The sequence below is a fragment of the Heloderma suspectum genome, chromosome 3, assembly GCF_057233095.1.
Source record: "Heloderma suspectum isolate Gila_16-S chromosome 3, 16-S_ref, whole genome shotgun sequence".
Lineage (NCBI taxonomy): Eukaryota > Metazoa > Chordata > Lepidosauria > Squamata > Helodermatidae > Heloderma > Heloderma suspectum.
Window position 1 is genome coordinate 277011522 of NC_139460.1, and position 17782 is coordinate 277029303.

General features: G+C 41.3%; 1 long non-coding RNA gene across 1 annotated transcript in view; it reads right to left on the reverse strand.

Annotated features, from left to right (window-relative positions):
- Window positions 1-17782, reverse strand: part of LOC146351325 (uncharacterized) — a 31673-nt gene continuing 13891 nt past the window's right edge. Inside the window, exon 3 of the long non-coding RNA XR_014788893.1 lies at window positions 1-1285. This is a non-coding gene — a long non-coding RNA (uncharacterized LOC146351325). The remainder of the gene's footprint in view (window positions 1286-17782) is intronic.

Genomic DNA, 17782 nt, shown 5'->3' on the forward strand with positions numbered 1-17782 from the left:
GAGAGGTTTAATGAGCAACAACTTTATTTTACTATAAGGGATCTGCAAAAGGCAAACAGTCTAATAGAAATAACTCCCTCTCTCCAGTTTAGGTGCCCTATCAGACTGAAGCAGAGGAGCTTTCCTTATTCTACCTCATCCCTTTTGGGGTAAACTCCCTGACTCAGGGCCAGTGGCCAGTCTTTCACCTATTTATGACCCCTCAAGAACCTCACAGGGCCCACCTGCATTCTCATGGCTTTGTATGGGTGAATCAAGCTCACTCCCTTCTAGTCTTGCAGCTTTGAAAGGGGAAGTTTTGAGGAAGCCTGTCTTCATCTTAACAGATGCTTCGGGGTGCTCCCCAAATGGTTAATTTTATTTTTTCTTCCCTTGAACCTGCCAACCTGTACTACACCATCCTGTAAGTCCCCTCACTATCAGGTCATTATAGTATAGGTGAAACACCAACACCACTGTCACATAGCAACTCCAAGACACCAGGGTAAAAATTCCTACATAACTGAAAAATCGGCAACCAGTGAAACCTACACTGCATACTTGGGAAGTGGTGGGTTTGAACTGTTCCACTCCATCCCTCTGCACCCAACACACTATTTTTTTTATTTATTTGTTTGGCAATCCGCTCACTTCTCTTGGTTCTCCTCAGGGGCTAGGTGCAAAGTGCCATCCCAACCACCAGCAAAGGTGGGAGAAATTGCTGTCATAGTCTTGTTTTGGGTGTTCTGAAATCTTTGTATTAGCAGAAATGTCTCTTCTGGATATGTGTCATAGAAGGCATCAGGCATACTAAGTGCAGGTGTCAATGCACACAAAAGCTTTGATTATGTATGCAGTTGTCAGATGTTGATATTTCAGCGGGCTGGCTGACTAACAGATACAAGCAAGGAAGTCATCTAGATGATGACTTTGAGGGAAAATAACACGTTGAGGGAAAATAACAAGCTGAAATTTATCTCGTCCAGTTCAAACATTGCAGGATTTAGGAACAAAAGAAAGATCCGGGCTTGCAGCAGGAAGTTTCATGGCAACTGCAGGCAAGGTGTCCATTTTGGTGCTCAGAACAAAGGTGTGGGGAAAATAGGTTTATAGACAGAAGAACAGAGGCTTGACTAGTGCAGCTTCCATAGTTAAGGCTGTTTGCTAATGTCCATGTTTAATGGCTGCAGATTTAGCTGTATTAATTAATGTAGGTCTGTAGCTTCATGTTTGTGGATCTCAACTCGGTCCTGGGAGCCCAAGGTTTAAGGCCTGTTGGCACAGCTGTTTCCAAGTAGACCCGGTCCTGTTAGGGAACAATGAGGATTTTGTAGTGTTAGCTTCAGAACTGTAATAATAATTTAATTAAAGGTACTTCCAAGTATCAACATGAATTGAAAAATGTATCTGTAACACTTTTGAATGGTTAGAGAATAGGATTTGAGAACAGAAGTCAAAGTAAATTACTGCCCCACCCCCCCAGATCCTAGTAATGTTAAATTACACACAGATATGCAATATGTTGTTTCATGAACATATTTAATCTTATATTTATTCAAATGCCAAATGAATTCTAATGCCATAGGTGATTCTAATGATGAGGCGTCTACACTTGCTATCAGGAAGGGCTGCATTAACTGATTACAAGAATCATCACCACAGAAGTTCATAAGATCGCATGCAACAAAATGCTTTCATTTCATTTTGTTTCACGGTTTGTTTAATTAAGCTTAATAAGCCAAGATATGAACAAGTTTTTTGCCCACTAGGGATGGATGAATCTGTCAGTTTTGCTATTTCCTGCATTTTAATTGTTTAAATCTTAAGTTATTTCCATGTAGAATATGAAGAAATGTATGAATTTTGGTTAATATTTGTCAAAAACAAACTGAACTGAAATTCTCATTCATTTTCACCAGTCAAATCCAGTACATACATGGAGAGAACCATGTGGTACCTGCTTGCCATACAGCTGTTAAAGATGAGGACTCTAACAGAAAAAAAAAAGGTGGCAACCTTAAGTCAGTACCAAAGACATGGTTGAATACACTGGGATTCAAATCCAGACTTTGAGGTAGGCACTCAAATTGCTGGGCCTGGTTGAATGAATCTCTTAGGTTTGGTTTCTCTCACATCCATTAAAAAAAATAAGTTCTTTATATCCAGAATATGAAGAAATGTGTGTTTTTGGTGAATTCTAACCCCTACCATGCACACAGCCCCTTCGTTCCTTTACAGCACAAGCAATCAAATCAGAAAATCTCAGCTAACCATAGGTTCCTGTTTCATCTAAACTGGGAAATGATGGTTAGCAGCCGGCAGCTTTAGAACAAGCTAGAATATTAAACTAACCAGCCATGGTTTTATATCCTGGCTAGTTCTGAAACTAGTAACCATAGTTTCCTGGTCCAGATGAAATGGGAAACAATGGTTAATTAGAGGCTTCCTGATTTGATTGCTCGCGCTGCAAAGGGAAGGGCAAAGGGACTGCATGCACCGGCAAAAGGCTCATTCATAAATCAGCTTATCAAGCTGAGATATGATTGTCTGAACTGGGCCTGCATGTAGTTACTGATGAGATTAATTATATATGTACATGACTTGTTATCTGTTCATTGAAAATGACAATATAATGCTCATAGCACAGTTTAATTTTCATGTAGCCAATTTCAGCAGTCTAGCTTGAGGGAAAGGAACCAAGTGCAGTAAATCTTGATGTCTGCCACATGATTAACATCCCAGTTTTTGTGATTAATGTTTGCTCTGCCTTTGTGAGTTGCTTTTTCTTCCCCTCCAGTGTTCTGTGTGCTGTTTTTCTGCTTCCTTGCTCAGATACTTCTGCACCAGCAACAGATGGCAAATATTCCTTGGACAGGAATAAAGGTGTCGCAGCCATTTGAAATGTGTCACATGAAGTATAACTAGATATTTTTTCCTCTGTCAGTAACACAGTAGAAGGAAGCCTGCTTGTTTTATGAGCCTGAGGAATCTGGCAGTCGGAACGTTGCAATGATCAATCCTTCAAAGTTACCACAGTGGCAATAGTGATATTTTAGTATGATCAAATTTTAATGATGGTAGAATTTAAATCAAAATATTAGGCTATCCTAATTTATGATGTATTTCAGAATTATGCTTCTTCGTTGATTATAGCCGTTTGGTATCTAGCATTTGCTTTACCTTCACCAGGCTTTTTTAGGATGACTTGGTTAATGGGGAAAGGATCAGGGATATTGATAGCATAATCCTAATGCATCTCTACAAGGACATTAAGTCCCATTGAGTTCAATGGGTATTACTCCCAGGTAATTGGGTATATGAGCACACATGTATTTATTTATTTATTTGGTCTCTCTTTGCTGTGGTCTATTAAACTGTGGCACTGACTGACCACATACAAATATTGACTTAAAGGATCTCTGGTATCTTTTGCCATGAATGGTTAGTAGCCAGGAGGAGCAAGGAACTTGTTGGTGCTCTAAGGCCTGGTTAATGAGTTAGCAGAGTTGTGTGGTTGTCACTTCTGCACAGAATTTAACTATTGCATTTATTTATGTATTTATTACATCTTTTAATCTCACCCTGCCTTTAAGGAGATAATGTGGTATAGATACGCTTCCCCCCTCCATCCTCACAACAACCCTGTGAAATAAACTAGGCTAAGAGATATCAAAGGGGCCACGGTGGCTTAGTGGTTAAGACGCTGAACTGCAGACCGGAAGGTCGGCAGGACAGCAGTTCGAGACCCGAGTGCCGCGTGACGGAGTGAGTTCCCGTCTTCAGTCCCAGCTCCTGCCAACCTAGCAGTTCAAAAGCAAGGAATTGCAAGTAGATAAATAGGCACCGCTTTGGTGGGAAGGGTAACAGCATTCCGTGCACCTCGGTGTTCACTCATGCCAGCCACACGACCACGGAAGCGTCTTCGGACAGCGCTGACTCTTCGGCTTAGAAATGGAGATGAGCACCACACCCTAGAGTTGGACACGACTGGTTGGGGACACCTTTACCTTTTACTTTTTAAGAGATATCCAAGGTGATCCAGTGAGCTGCTTCCTGGCTGTGTTTGAACCTGGCTCTCCCCAGTCCACATTCAATACTTACCACACTGTGCTGGCTCTCACATGGGATGCGGAAAGCCCCCCACACCCACATTTCAGCTCTCTTGAGACTGTGAACACTACTATGGAACATCACATGAGACTGGCTCATCCCATGTGATCTAAACCTTAGCAAAGCAGTGTTGAAGCCAACCGCAGGGAGCAGTAACCACACCAGTCTGGTAATATATAAATTCACCCTAACTGGCCAGTGTAGGAAAATTTCTTGGGAAGTAGGAAAGTAGGTTGTGCAGTGTAATGGAAAAGGTACTGTCTCAACCTATTAACTGAGTGGAGGACACTGTATGAAAGAAAGAAAATGACTGACTAAGGGGGCAATCCTACAGGGATAGGCGTCCATCTATCCAATGCAGGGTGGGCGGAGCGCAGAGGAGATCTTCTCCTCTGTGCTTCGGCCACCCTGCATTACCGGCTAGATGACTGATTCCAGCTGTCTACCTGGAGTGGTTTGGACTGGGGTGGGGGGAGATGTAGAGGAAGTGTCGTAACAATGCTTCCACCATCCCAGCCCCCGGGAACACGCCCTTTCCTCCTTCTCTGCATTGCTCTTCCAAGCGCAGAGCCCAGGACAATCCACACCGCCTATGAGGCAGCGGGGGAGGGGGCAGGGAGGTGGTTTTCTGGAAACTGAAAACCATCCTCAGCAGCCCTCCTCCATGAGCCCCTGCCAAAGGAAGTGAGGCAGGTGGCTACTAGGAGGAGGGCCTTTTTTGTGGTGGCACCCTGGCTGTGGAATGAGCTCCCTAGTGAGGTTCGACTGGCACCTACATTGTATTCCTTCCGGCACCAGGTGAAGACCTTTTTATTTTCCCAGGCATTTTAGCATTTTAGCGTTCTAGACTTTTAGCTCTGCTGTTTTAAAATCTGTATTTTAAATCTTTGCATTGCTGCTAGGTTTTACGCTGTTTTTATTCTGGTTGTATTGTTATATTGTGGTTTTAATGTTTTTATATTTTATATTGTTTTACTGTGCTTGTTGGTTTTAATTTTTGTGAACTGCCCAGAGAGCTTCAGCTATTGGGTGGTATAAAAATGAAATAAATAAATAAATAAATAAATAAATATCGGAAAAATCCTATGGCCATCTAGCCATAGGACTGCACCCTTAAGGTGGATTCAGAAGCTACAATGTCCACCATATCTGAATCAATCAGCTACGTTCCTTTGTGTAAGAGGAGCACACATGGCTTTGCTTTTGGAAAGAAAACTATATAGCTCAAGATGCTTTATACAAAATGTATACACAATTGTTATTTCATTTGACATAGATTTTAATTAAAAGTAAAAAAAATGGTTGAGTAAAATAAGGTGATTGAAAAGAATAGCAAAATACCAATTGCAAATGTGTTTGTGTTTTTCTACTGTTCGTATTTGACACTTCATCCACAAAACTCCCAATTTAGGGTGAAATGCTAAATTTATTGGAGTGCAATCCTGTGGTCCCTGGAGAGCATCCCAGGGACCATAGGATTCATTGGAGTCCCCCCTCTGAGGCCGTATGTGATGCCATGACCTTGGGAGGGAGACTCTGGAATCTGATCCCTCCCTCCACCTCCTCGACCTCACAACTGCCACAGAAAGAATTTCAGTGCCTGCATTCCAAGGTCACAGAAGTGGCCTCGGAGGACCTCAGACAGGTCTGAAACGGGGTGTTGCAGTGGACAGGGAAGGAGGGGAGAGAAGAGATCAGGATATGAGAAATCCTGTATCCTCCCCAGCCCCAGTTCTGCCCCCAGCAGTGATCTTCTTCTAGATGGACTCAGAGGCCTATCAAGAGGAAAATGTACAAAAGGGAGGATGGAGAGGCAAAAATTGCCTCTATCGCTCCTCCTGCCCTGCTGGCCGCAGCTCGGCAGGGGCCAGGGCACTGGATACTTGAGAGCACAAACCACAGGATTGCACCCTTAATGTCAATGTGCATATCCAATGGCCTTTGGAAATCTTCCTATCGCATCAAAGGATACTGCATCCAAACCCATAATGGATTTGATTTTTTGCATTATATCTATATCTCTATCTATCTCAGTATAGATATAATAGATGTGTGTGTATGAGCGTGTGGGCGCGCGGGCGTATGGTTCAGCCTGGAGGGCAGACGTGAAAAACAGACTCACTTTGAACTAGCTCTTGATATACCCACATAAACAAAGAATTTCCTTTTTAAAATAACTACAGGAAAAAATAATTGTGTGGTTTTTGTGAATGTGTCTCAGAAGGTACTTTGTCTTCTGAAAAGAATGACTGGGAAAACTAAGATTTTCAAGCATAATCATGTACCAGTTTTCATTGAGCAGGTTCATGTACCAGCTTTTCTTTAAAACAAAGCAAAATAATCCCTTCATATAGTTAAAGAATTATTCTTGAAGAGTATGCAAGGAAGCAGATGAATACGTATTAATTCTTTTGTCTATTTCAGCATGAATTAGAAAGATTTGCTGTGCTTTCTTTCTGTGAAAAAGTCAGAAATATACATATATTGATTATAAAATCAAATCCTAATGCTGTTCTTTTGTCCACTTTAATTGGATTTTCTACCTAAGATATTTAACAAGATCAAATACACTTCAGAATTACTAAAGAAAATAAAAAAGAACCAAGAAATGCTAAATATTCTGATTGATCTTGCCCAAAAGGAAACCATCATTTTTGTTTCATTTTTGTGTGTTTAATAATTTTCCTTATTTTGTATCAGTGAGTTCTGGGTACCCTGCTCTTTATTAAATTTTGTCTTGGCATTGTAAGCATTCTGGCTGCTATTTGGTGCTGCCAGCCAGCTCAAGTGAGAGGCTCTGTGGGTAAGTTTAGTCATCGTTTCTTTGAGCACTTACTTATATCAATACAGAGTGAAAAGACTTCACATCAATTACTACTCAGCTGTTAAGGTGTAGTCATGCAGAGAACTCACAGTTATTAAGGACTATGCACTGTGCAGTTGGGATTGCTCCATATTCTTTATTTTAAGAAATGCCACTTACTCCTGAATATGTCCCGTTAGGACAGACTTCCTCAACTGGTGTGCCCCCCAGATGTTTTAAATGACAACTCCCAGCATTCCTGACCTTTGGCCATGCTGGCTGAGGCTGATGGGAGTCGAAATCCAAAACATCTGGATGGCACCAGGTTCTGGAAGGCTGCATTAGGATACAAGAATGGCTTCACCCCACAAACCAGGACTTTATATTCCTCCTTGTTTTGCCCTTAAGCATTGACAGCACTAGTCACAGTAGAATTACTTCACTGTTTATATTCCTTACCGGAGTGTCCTGGAGTGGTAGTTTGTTGTGAAGAACAGGAAGGGTACTTTTCTGTTAACATTTTCAAATGTAAAAATTCTATTCCTCTTGTGTAAAAAATTATTGACAAGTTCTATGACTTTTAAGTCAACAGCACTAATCACAATGGGCATCCAGCCTATTTTCACTAGTGAGAGAATCACCTGAGCACAGGACCTCTAAGAAGCAATTTCTGCTGATTTCCCCCTTCCTTCTACAGCTCATGGTGCCACCTCCCCCACAGTTCCCTAGCCCTCTGGAGCAGATTTGGGGGGGGGGTGCATAGTGGGCTGCAGGGGGAGGGGGATCAACAGAAAACACCTCCTCCCTTGCTCCACCAGTAGGATCAAAAATCCTCTGCAGATGGAAGGAGCCCTTCCATGTATGGGGTGCAAAGTCTGGACCCAAGCAAATATTTTCTAAGATAAAAAACTGCAGACTAAAAAACTGTGCCCTTTCAGCCCTGTCCACACACTACTGTAACACCATCACGTGTGAGGATCAGGCTCTTCAGCTCATTGACCCAGCATTTCAAATACCGTTAACGAAGTATTTTCACCATATCACTTCAAATGCTCAATGGCTTCATTTATTCGTATTGGATTTTACATATTTATATGCTGTCTTTCTACCATCTTATTGGCTAACAATAATAATCAAATGAGAACACTATAATAAAATTAAACTATGACATTAAATAGAAACATAACAACTAGGGCATTAGTAATAGAAGCATCATCTGTCCTCTCCCACGGAGATGTAGCTGGCGCGGAGAGAACCGCACTGGCTTCGAGGGGCAGAGGAGGGGATGGGGCGCGTGATTTCTGGTCTCCAAGGTCGGAGCCCTGGTTCTGACATTGGAACCCTGAAACTGAAAAATCCTATGTCCCCTAGACGCTATCTAGGAGACATAGGATTGCTCCCTAGACAAATTGAAACAGTTTTAATCTTACCACCTAATCGACATCAGTGATGCTAATGGACATGGATGATGCAAGTATGTATGGGGAGTTGTTCCACAAATGGTGTGCTATTAGAGAAAGTCATCTTTATGATCAATACCCACCCACATTCTGAATAGCCTGCGAAGATCTTAAAAGGTCAGACAGGTTCACATAAACTAAACACTAAACATTGGTATTTTGGCAGTAACTTTTTGATTTTTGAAGAATAAAACAAGGCCCAAGATTAATTGGACAGCGCTGTAAAGAGAAAATATGTATATGGAAATTTCAGTGATGTGAGAGAGCAGGTGGCAAATAAGAGAGCCTAAAACTACAAGGTAATCCACTGAAAGATGATTGGATGAAGCACATGTTACTGAAATATTGCGTACATATCACTATAATATCATGTTCGCTGTTTCCTGCAGTGTGTAAAACCTTACACCTATTTCCCCCCTATGCATACACTGTGTGTGTATGCCACAGTATATGATCAAGCTAAGTACCATACTGGGAACACTATCAGCACTTGCTAATTCCATGACAGGTAAAGTGAGTTTTAGGTTGTTGCATAACCTTCATCAATTGGTTCATTTCAAATCTAGGATGCATTAAATACAGTTATGAAGATTTGGATGACTTAGGCTGGATCCACTGGATCAAGTCCAGAGTGAATAGTTTGGAGGAATTCTATAATCAGATTACTGTAAAAGAGATTATGCTTGGAAGGAGCAATCGTATGGCCACTAGTCAGTGGCCAGATGGCCATAGGATATGTGGTTTTCCAGGAACTGACCTCGGAGCCCACGCTCTGAGGTTGGTTCCTGAAGAAATGGCTTCCCCTGTTCCATGCTGCCTTGCAGGCAGCACGGAACAGCCCCGTGCTCCACGCTCGAAAGAGGAGTGTGGAGTGGCCAAAACGGGGCTTTCTGGGGGGTGTTCCGGGGCGGGGAAGGTGGAAATGCCAGTACGACACATCCTATGTGTTGTCTGGCAGCCTCCTCCCCCACTCCACCTTCCTGTAGTTAGCCGCAATCGGCTGTCTAGCCGCAAAAGCAGGGCAGGAGAGGCGCGGAGGGAACAATCCCCTCCGTGCTTCTCCTGCCATGCATTGGATAGGCAGTTGCCTCCAAGTTCGGAGGCAGACGCCTATCTCCATAGGATTGCGCCCTTAGATGGTCTTATCCCCAAATCATGTTAGTTACTAACAGTGGTTGTGACACCACTGAAGGGGTAGGTGGCATGTGGTGAAAAAAGTGGTTTTTTAATGGCACTTTCATGGTGCTGGCATCTGCAATTAACAGTTCTGTGGAAACTGTGAAATGTAAATATCAAGGGTGCTCTGAGCTAATAGTACAACCATTTCTGTTTGATGTGTAATTGTTAACAATATAAAAGTTATTGTCTTGGCAATGAACTAAAAGGGGAAGTGTTAAGTTGTTGATGGCAATGTATTCAGAGTATTCTAATAATACTCCAGCAAAGATAAAAGATGTTGTATATTGGTACTTGTCTGCTCTGTGGAGTAGTTTATGTGTACAAATTATGGCCATATCAATTATGGATATACAAATGGACTAATGTTTCATAGATGTTAATAGATAATATTACTGGATACTTTACTATGAGAGCAGTAGACAGAGGGATGTTCCAGTTTCAGGGTTGCTGTCCGAAATTTCAGAAGGTTGTATGACAGTTGTATGGAGTCTTTTGAAAGGTTTTATTTTCTGGACCACATAGTTCTTGAATATGTGCAGATGACCCTGGGTTTCAAGCATTCATTCATTCATTCATTCATTCATTGTTTCAGATTTTTGATTCTGAACTGGAATCAGCTTGTGGGGAGAGGGAGAACCTATATTTTTTTCTCTGTGTCCCAAAATGCTTTTGATTCCACTTCACTAGGAATTATTGATGTGCCACTTTTCTTTTCTTTTTCCAAAACAGAGGTCATTGTGTTTCCATCTCACATTTAATTTATTAACTCATTTTTGAAATGATGATGCAATGAATCTAAGACTGTGCAGTCTCACTGGTAGCTCGTTTAACTATGAAAACAGGTAGATAGATATATTCTACTTCACAGAATAACAGCCATTCATAAAGCAATGTCTGACTACAACAGTAACATGTCTTACTTAGCCAATAAACTGTTCTTCATTTTGATAGAGCTACACTGGAGTAACTGGATTATGGACTATTGGTGACATTTGGATTTTTGACAATAAAGTCATGCCAAAATGAAGAGAGGCTGTCTCAGATCTTAAGTCACATACTCATGATGATTTAACATGGATTACCCATTAACACTTTGTACCCCCATTTTGTACTCAGAATCAGTATGGTTTGTAAGTGGTAATTTATCTAACAATGAATGATAGATCAATTAATGGTGAGTTCTTCCATATGCACAAAACCTGTAATTCATCTCTCTAGTCTATCACTGTTTTAGTGATGAACATAGGAATATAATTTATAGGGCTTGTTTCTATCTCAGGATTAAGCTTTCACTGCCTCAAATGGAATATTTAACTGACCAGAATTCATCATAAAGAAGTTGTTTTTATATTCAGTTTAACTTTCAATAAACTACTTCCATTCCACTTGCCCTAATATCTGCTTCCCTATGTAGTGTTACATAGTAACAATTTCTTATACTGATTTAAACTTTTCACATAAGTGTGTGTGTGTGTATATGTATATGTGTGTGTGTGTGTGTGTGTGTATATATATATATATATATATATATATATATATATTGCTCTTCTCTTTCCTATTCCTTAGATAAATCTTCATTTCAGTTTTTTCAATCCATCCAGTCCTCACTCATTATTATTGCCCCATTTATTTATAAACATGTATAGCACTTATTAGGTATGGGTAACTTATGTTATATTGGTTGTGATGTTGCATAGCATCCCAGAAAGATGAAAATTATGAAGGATAAGGATGACCTTGTTATTTTGTACAAGATCCAGGACATGTATTTGAGTCTTTACCAGGTATAGCTGATGGGGGAAGGAACACCCATTCTGGGGGGGGGGGGGTGCGCACGCGCGTGTGAAAGCTCGTCCCATGGACTGTATATTGATGAAACCTCATCCTTGGGTACTGTAGACTAGTCCACATTGGCCAACCTGGATCCAGCAGCCAGTATATGATAGCAGAACTTGGCAACAGCCCTGTACTCCTGCTCTAATTACCTCTTTCCTAGCCTCCGGGACACTGTCTGGTGTGTTAGTCGCATCCAGTAAGGAGTGCAACTATTCCTAACACAGCACCCTTCTGGTATGCCCATAACAGTCATAGCATTTTCTGCCAAAGAAAATCTCCATATGATGGCTGGTTTGGGACCAGATATTTGGATGCAATTTCTGGGATATGTGCATCAAGACCTGCTCTGCGGCCATGTGCCTAGCTTAGCCATGACACACTGGAGAGGAGGCAGCACAGACATGCTACACCTGCTGGTTGCATGGCCATTCTTGCAGCACTGCATGCCCAGATCCTGGAGTCAGTTTGCTGTAGGATGACTTTGCTCTCCACCTTCCATAGTCTATTCCAAGCTGGTTGGTACCCATTGTTAGTAGTCATCAATTTGTGATCTGCAAATTGCCTAAGAAGTGCTTACAGATAAACTGTATTGACATTAATGGGGCCAAGGCTGCTGCATCTGCTGCATCATCATCATCATCATCATCATCATCTTCATGCATCATATAAGAAGAAGAAAAATAGACAGGGTTCCTGTCAAAAAACAGTCTAATATTAAGAAGATAACATAAAGTAAAAGGAGGAAGTAGGAAAATGAAGGGGAAATGGTTGGAAGGATATGGCAAGAAATGCAGGTACTTTGATTTAAATGAGTGTGTGTGTGTGTGTGTGTGTGTATCTTACTTTTACAATATATATGCACTGCTCAAAAGTGGCTAAGGGCACAATCCTTTCGAGATAGGTGGCTGCCTCTGAGGTGACCGCGTATCCAAAGCAGAGCAGGAGAAGCACGGAGGGGATTCCCTCTGCACTCCTCCTGCCCTGCATTTTTGGCTAGACAGGCAATTGCGGCTGTTTAGTCATGGGAGCACGGAGCAGGGAAGGAGGCCGCTGTATGACACAGAGGATGTGTCGTACAGGAAATTACACTGTCCCTGCCCTGGAACGCCCCCAGCCACGTCCCTTTCTGGCCGCTCCGCACTCCACTTGTGAGCGTGGAGGACAGGACTATCCTCGGTGCTGCCTCCAAGGCAGCGTGGAAGTGGGGGGAGGTTGGTTCTCCGGGAACTGACCTTGGAGCATGGGATCTGAGGTTGTTTCCCAGAAAATGACATATCCTATGGCCATCTAGTTGCTGTCCAGTGGCCATAGGATTGTTCCCTTATACAATTCAGTAATGGATCACAGGCTGACAGCTGAACCCACAACCTCATTAAACAGAAATTTTTTGTATCTTGTTATTACAGTTTTAAGGTTCCTTAATGTCAGCAGGTGGTGTTCCCTCAAGATAGCATATGGACTTAAAAATAGTATGATAAAGTTATTTGAAGGGCAGGGGGGAAATGCTGGCTTTCCATTATTTGTATAGCTCTAGAAGCATAATGAAAATGAAGAGAAAAAAACCAGAATCCCTAATCAAGTGAGTGGGAGAAGGGTTCCGTGGGCATGTGACACAGCAACCATCTTGAAACTAAGCAGATGGGTCTAGCCAATATTTGGATGGGAGACTATGGGTTGGTTTCAGAGTTAGTCTAGTAGAAGAAATTCAGGCAGTGGTAGTCTTCTGTGAGCTGTTGTGCAAAAGCTTGCAAAACATGTTGTGTCATGTTGTGCAACAGATGTTACACATGTCTTAACATATTGTGCAAGATCTGATCTAGTGTAAGAGATTGCACAATGTGTTGTGCGAACAGAAGCACACTTCTGGATTTGGTTCTCTGCTCTCATTGAAAGATCTTGCACCAAGTCAGAAAAAAGCCATTCTGCATGCAGAAGAGGCCTTCTTCTTGCAAAAGGGCACCCCTGGATCCAGCCTATTATACCCTTGTAGACATTACCATTGAGCCATCAGCTGCCAAGATTTTGCACAAGCCTGCACTTTGAAACAGAAGAGTTTCCTATGCGGTAATTGGAACAAAATCATTTCACTGTATTTCATACTAACTAGACAGTAAAAGTGCTAGTTTGCCACACTGGAAAATGCAGCATGTAGTCATTTTTCCCATTAAAGTTTTAATTTGGAAGATTTGCTTCAACAGTGGCTCATTACTTTGTGCTGATTAGCAATAATTCTGTCCTTTGACGTTCCCTTTTCAGTTTCTGAAGGTTCCATATTCTGTGCCAATTTAATCACTGAGAAGTCCTGATCACTGTTATAGACAAAACAAATGTGAAACAAAGGAATCGTACATCTATTGTGTGGCTGTTCTGAACCCATTTATGTATCTAAAAATCATTCTATTGTGCATTAATTCATTCATCGCATTTAAATATATTGCTGTACATGAGAGGCAATCAAACAACATCTGGAAGCATCTTGTTGCAAGTGGAATGAAATTATAAAAGAGAGGATCTGTATAACATATGCAGGATAAGGAATTCAATGAGTATATGCAATTCAGAAGGGGAATATGAATGCTTTTTCAATATGACTATAGTATAGATCTGCTTATTGTTATTTTTTTTAAAAAAATCTTTAAGACATTGTACAGTTAGAAATGATCACATAATGAAGTCAAAACTGAAAAAATGTACTGTAGAGAGAAAAAGAATGTAATCCTATGCACAGAAAAAAAAAATCCCACAACTCCCAGTATCCCACCCCCCAGCCCACTTACATTGGCTCAGGCATGCTGGGAATTGTAGGACTTTTTTCTGGCTAAACATGCATAGGATTGCACCCTGAACTGGTTAATTTCCTTGCCCTCCCTACCCTCAGCTTTATGGTGTAAACCCTGTCAGCTGAATTCTGAATTTTAGATTATAGAAGTTTTTGGGTTTAACAACATAATTTGTCAAATGGTTATGGAAAACCAACCTGTGTTTTAAAAATGTGGCCTGTATATGTATTTAAAAAATTCTTTTTTGTGATCACTCTGGCACTTTCTGTGAATTGGCCAATAAATATGATCTTAGGATTTCACATAAAACAAAATGTTTGGTTATCTTTGTTTCTCCAAATGGGATTGGTAGTCTCATTGCATGTAGGAAAATAAATTTATGTTCATAAATACCTTAATCTAGACCAAAGGAATATGGTCCTCTTCTATTTTAAGAACATGGCCTGTTTTTGTATGTATGTGCATATGTGTGTGTGTGTTTTAAAGAAGGTATAAACATCAGTGTGGGTATATACCTGTGCGTGTCTGGCTGACTGGGGGAAGAGATCATGTGGGTGTTTATATGAGTTAGAGAAAAAATATATGAGAGTGGGTATGAAACTACAATTTGTGCATATGTGGAACAGGGAACATGTGTGCATGAAAAGAAGAAGAACAAAAGAAAATATCCTCCCTTTTTATGGTCTGCCCCCTTTCTCTTTCCACTCCCCAGTCCCCACCCCCTGCATGCACATGCACAGTAATGGAACGACAATGCTCTGTATCATGAGTGGAAGGGAAAACGGGCAAAATAGTCTGCCCACGCTCCTTTTTGCCCTGGGTTTGGATTTTGTATAATGGAGATCCTAATATAAATCTTTTAGTCTGAATTTAGTAAAAGACAAAGTTGCCTGTAAGTCATCAACTAGTCCTTGAAGTTGTACATGGCACATAATGGGAATAAACACTACTCACTTTCATGTAGCCTCTTTGCTGGTTATAGTCCTCAAGTCTTTCTTTGAAACAGTCCAAGAATATATGAAATAGTAATAAATAAGATGGTACCTTTGAGCATATGCAGAGTGCCTTTTCTTCACCACTGCGTTAGCACAATCATCCTCAACACAACTGATATTAAGGAGAAGAAAAGCTGCTGGTCCTTTTCCTTGCTCCTGTCACCACTCGCTCAGAGAGAGAGAGGAGGTAAACACAGGTGGTGACAAAGAAGAGCCAGGGGACTTCAGGGGGTGGGAGTGGAGCCCCTGCTCAGGCAAGTGTCTTTGTAGGATCCCCACAAAACCTACCCCTGATGCCTGTTGATAGGACTATGATATGACAGAACCTTCATATTTTGCTGCTGGTCAGCCACTGCGAGAAATGGGAATCTGGACTAAATTGACTTTTGTACTGAACCAGGGCTGTTCTTTTGTTGTCAATTATTGTTTTATATAATGCAGACCTTGCAGAGGTAAGGGTGCTATACTTTGAAAGAGAAGAAAAAAAAGATTTGATCATTGGGATTTAAGTGTGCTAACGTACAAAACAATAAAAAAGTTAAAAATTACCATGTAATGTACATAATTTGCATGATAAGCCAAGGATGGGGAACCTTCAACCTATGGAATGAATACAAGCCACAAGGGGGCCCCATCTGGCTCACCAGCTTCTCCCCTGGTCCCCACCTCTATCCTCAGGCCACACCCCTATCCCCTGCCCCCTTCCAAAAACTATTTTCTCCCCAATCAGCAGCTGATCAGAGACTAACAATTTTCCCTCTCCCCCCCCACCTGACCCACCCACGCTGCATTTAATTTTTTAAAGCCCCTATTGGTGCCAATGGTGGCTTTTAAAAGCCTAATTGTAGGATGGGAGGGATATTTGTGGAGGGTGGGCACTGCTGGGTAAGGTAGGGCTAAACCCCTCTCCCCAATGCTGTGATCCCCCTCTGAAAAATCACCCCTCAGTCCTCCACTGGTGCCAACAGAGGCTTCTCAAAAGCCTAATTGCAGTCAGGGAGCATTTTCAGGACGGGGGAGTCTGTGTTTTGTATGTGTGTGAATGGGGTCTGGACAATTGCGTTGAGGACCCCTTGCCAGCAGTGGTGTGCCCCCACCCACTTTGGGAGATGTCCTTATTCAGTCGATTCATTCCCTCAGGCAGAAACACGTATTAGCATCAAATCTTCTTCCTTGTCACAGGCTTCCTTCTCAAAATCTCACATAACTGTTAAAACAAGTCATAGGTCATTTGGCTTAAAGGCTCTCATATCAGCTCTGAGAGAATAGTATTTCTGTTTATTAAAAAGGCATTCTGGTGGTAAAAGTGCATAAGAAAGCAAGCCCTTATTTTGTCAGAATTCAGACCAGGATATTACTGTCATTTTATAGAATATTTCTGAAATTAACATTCTGTAAATGCTTCTCCTTGTTGCACTAAGATTGTGTTAATACCTTACCAAGCTACCTTACCAAGTGCATAATCATCTCTACTCATACTTCTGATTATTTCTCTATTTTAATACGCCCTGAGCAAATTGCATGAACGAGGTTGTACTGTGGGTTGTATTGTGGTCTTGTGCTTGAGCCATTGTTTAAAGTTTCACTACTAAATAACTACTCCATACCAAACAAGAATGACAAACCTCTGCAACAGCAAAATAATAAGCAATACTGACTGACAGATATTAAAGTAACTTAAGTGATTCTCCATGCTACTAAATGTGTGAGTAACATGGCTTAGAATGCTTAGAATGGAAGGCTCTTGTGTGTTTTGGTGCCTAATTTTCAACAGAAATATAAAGGGCAAAACCCGAAGACACACAGGGGACATTCTCTGTAGTTACTAATGTAAGCTTTGCCTTTCCTTGACTGATCTGAATTTGATTTGCACATATAGTGTTAGAGTACCAGCGAACAAGCTTTCATCTTCTGTGCTCAGGACCAAGGCAACCTGAGCTTCCTGAGGAAAACAGACTTCTTTTGCATTTTTCCATCAGCGGAATTGCAAGGCCTTCAAGGGGATCAGAGAAAATATTTCCTCTTTATTAGTTGTGCTGTCTTTTCTGTTCTCTGCATTGCTTACTACAGAAGCTTTTGACCTTGTAAACTAAGGGAGCAATCCTATGCATGTTTAGGCAGAAAAAAAAAATCCTACAATTCCCCGCATTTGCCCGCATGGCTGGCTGGAAGGTCTAGGACTTTTTCCTATATAACCATGAATAGGATTATGCCCCAATGCTATTTTTACCAACATTTAGGAGTGACCCCGCTCTATTCTAAAGGGAACTTCTTGTACAAATACTTGGTTCCATTCAGGTTGTGTTCATGGGCAAAGGCATTAGGAGTAGCATTGAAATCCCTGGAGTGCATCACCAAGTAGGCATTTGTCACTCATAGTTCGTTGAACTACTGTTTAACTTGATATGTTGAATCCAAATTCCTATTAACCCCTGTAGATTTAATAGCTGCTATTAATACAGCTTATGCTTCATTAAGCATAAATTCTGAAGTGTGAACCATGCTCTGATGACCTACTTCAATAAAATGCTGAAGGACAAATGGAAGAACAACTATTTTTACTGCTAATGGTATTAGTAGAACAGGTTAGGATGGATTACATCCTTTCGGCTGGAGAAGCCCCTTTTGGAAGTATGATTT